The sequence below is a fragment of the Microtus ochrogaster genome, chromosome 6 (assembly GCF_000317375.1).
Source record: "Microtus ochrogaster isolate Prairie Vole_2 chromosome 6, MicOch1.0, whole genome shotgun sequence".
NCBI lineage: Eukaryota > Metazoa > Chordata > Mammalia > Rodentia > Cricetidae > Microtus > Microtus ochrogaster.
The window spans coordinates 5,042,353-5,045,878 of NC_022013.1; positions in this window are offsets into that span (position 1 = coordinate 5,042,353).

A 3,526-nucleotide genomic window follows, 5' to 3' on the forward strand; every position below is an offset into this window, starting at 1 on the left:
GGAGGAGGAGGAGGAGGAGGAAGAGGAGGAGGAGGAAGAGGAGGGCAGTGGTGGCACACACCTTAATCCCAGCACTGTGGAGGTAGAGGTGCCAGGTGGATCTCTGAGTTCAAGGCCAGAGTGAGTTCCAAGACAGCCAGGGTTACACAGAGAAACCCCGTCTCAGCACACAAGAAAAGAAGCACACTAGAGATGACAGATGACACCCACGGTCACTCTGGAGGACGCTTGTTCACCTTTTCACTATGTGTTTTAGCTTGCTTCGTGTTGCTATGTTACCATACCATACAACACCGAAAGCAATTTGAGGAGGAAGGGGTTTATTTGGCTGATACTTCCAGGTCAGTCATGGAGGGAAGTCAGGGCAGGAACTGAAAGAAAACACGGAGTGCTACCTGCTAGCTTGCGGTGATCACGCTCTGCTGGCTTGCCCTCAGACAACCCAAGACTCTCTGTGCAGGCGCAGTACCACCCACACTGCGCTGGATGACTACACCGCTGAAGAATGAAACTAGACCTGCATTTATCACCTTGCCCAAAAAGCAACTCCGCGTGGATCAAAGACCTCACTGTGAAAACAAAACGCTGAATTGCTAGAAAAAAAAAAAAAAAAGCAGATATAGGTCCAGGAAGAGATTCTTTCTGACTGTGACTCCATTTGCTTGGGAATTAAGGCTAACAACTGACAAATGGTAACCCATAAAATGTGAAGGTTTCTGTACAACCAAGAAAACAGTCAGTCAAGTGGAAAGGAAGCCCCCAGAGTGGGGGAGCATCTTTGCCATCTAGACATCCAACAGAAGGTTATTATCCACAATATACAAAGAACTCAAAAAAAAGACTCAAGAAAACAAATGACCAAATTAGAAAGTGGGCTATGTAGATGAACAGAGTTATCAAAAAAATTAAAGAATGATGGCTAAAAAATAAATAGATCTTAAAAGTGTTCAGTGTCCTAAAACTATTTCTGAAATTTCACCTTACCCCAGTCAGAATGGTTAAGATCAAAAAAACAAACAACAAAAGCTAGAAAGAATTCTGAGAAAGGAAAACCTTCATTCCCTACTGATGGAATTGAGAACTGGTGCAGCCACTATGGAAATCAGCATGGAGAAGTCTCAAAAAACTAAAAATAAATCTACTATGTGTAATTCATGTTTTTTGTTTTGTTTGTTATCTTTATAATTGTGAAAAGTAGATACTATTGTCCCCAGGTTACAGATGAGAAAATTGAGGAGTGGAGGATTTAAGTCCTACCAGACAACTCCAAAGGCCAAGCCCACCTGGACCTGCTGGAACAGTGGCATTTCTGAGAAAGGCAGATCTTTGTGCCACCACCCCATCGCGTCTCCTGTCTCCAGCTGCTTCGTGCCAATCATGCTCTGCTCCGTGTGACAGTCTGGTTTGCTCTGCTCAGGTAAGATTCCATTACTGTCCAATTTTTTTCATCAAAATTTTCTTTGCTGCCGAGCGGTGGTGGCGCACGCCTTTAATCCCAGCACTCGGGAGGCAGAGGCAGGAGGATCTCTGTGAGTTCGAGACCAGCCTGGTCTACAAGAGCTAGTTCCAGGACAGGCTCCAAAACCACAGAGAAACCCTGTCTCGAAAAAACCAAAAAAAAAAAAAAATTTCTTTGCCAACATGAGGAGACAAACTGCAAATGCATAGCTAGAGTGAAGACCAAACTAGTCGAAATTCTTCCCTAACAGTAAAGATGGAAAAAAATACATTTTGAACAAAAGTCTAGGAGAATTAAACATGCATTTCACCTTTGCTTTTCCTAAAGTCAATTAAAACAAAAAACAAAAAACAAAAAATCGCAGTGTCCTCTCATTTGTTGAGGATACAATTGTGTGGCTCTTGGCCAGGGCTTATACAATCCGAATATTTTATTATATTACATAGAGGGCAAAGTGGGGTCAGAATGAGAGAAATGAAGACGTTTGGGGCTGAGGAGATGCTTAGTGGGTAAAGTGTTGGTGTCTCAAGCGTAAAGACTTGAATTTGGATTCCCGGAATTGGTTACAAAGCCAGGTATGGTGGTGCACGCCTGTAATCCCAGTACTGGAAAGGCAGACGGGGACGTCTCCCTGAGGCTCACTGGCAGCCAGCCAGCCTACATAGAAAAGCTCCAGCTTCAGGGAAGTATCTTGTCTCAGAAAGTAAGGTGGAGGGCTGGAGAGAAGGCATAGATGATAGGAACGCTTGCTGCTTTTCCAGAGGACTGTGGTTTTTGTCCCCAGCACCCACACTAGGCTCCTCACAACCACCTGTCACTCTGGCTCCAGGATATCTATCTGATGCCTTCTTTTGGCCCCCATAGGCACCTGAGCTCATGTGCACAGACATACACACCAAGCACATAAATAGAAATAGAATAAATGTAAGGTGGAAAACAGTAAAGAAAGACGTTAGATCCTGACCTTTGGCCTCCCCACACATATGTGCACACACACAACGCACACACATGGACACACAAAGAGATATTGACCATTGGTTTAAGACATAGCTAACTAGCATTGTCTCTGCTAGTCACATCTCTCTTCTTCTGAACTTGACTATCTTGAACTCAGGGGCAAGCAGATACTCCACTTCTCAGATAACCCTGAGTCTGAGGAAGCCAGGAAATGGCATCTTTGCCACTTCCTATCCTGTGTATCTACAGAGCTGCCACAATTCACGCTGCTGAGAACCACATTCTATCTGCACTGCTCCCAGCAAAGAGACAGCAAACCTACACCTTAGTATTTCAGCTTCTCCCAGCAAATGTGTCTAGCCTGCAGCCCATGGGCCATAGGCAATTCAGCCGAGCTCTGAACTTGGCCTAACACATCCATAGAAGACAACGTCATGTTGTAGTGTCAAGAGGTTGAACACCCTACACCTTGTAATGAAGCACAAAGTTCTCGAGCCTTGGTGTCCTTATGCTAGAAACATTCCAAATAAAGGAGAAACTCTCTTTCTTGCCTGACACAACATTTCCAGACCTCTGGGGAAGCAGCAATCTTTTGTATCTCAGCCCTAAAATTGTCAAAGGATATAGTATTTTCAGCCTTAAATCATATCATGAATCTACTGGATCTTGCAATGTAAACACACACAAATCAGTTCACATTTGCAGAGTCCTCTGATGATGTGGTAGCAGATGCACGTGGAGCCCAGACTCCTGAATTTGAATCTGGTCCCAACCACTCACTTAGCCTCTTGGTTCTTTGGTTTCCTCCTTTGTGATCAGAAGAGTGTGCTCATCCCCTGCCCTTATTGAGAGGACTGAATGACTTTTTATTAAAAGTACCTAGTGGGGTGATGAAGAGCCCTTGCTGCTCTTGAAAAGGACTTGAATTCGGTTCCCAGAACCTATAACAAGTGCAAACAGACATTTGTAATCCAACTCTAGGGTGAAGCCTTTATCTAATTATTGTGGGAGCCTAGGCAGTTTGGATGCTCACCTTACTAGGCCTGAATGGAGGTGGATGGTTCTTGGACTTTCTACAGGGCAGGGAACCCTGATTACTCTTTGGGCTGA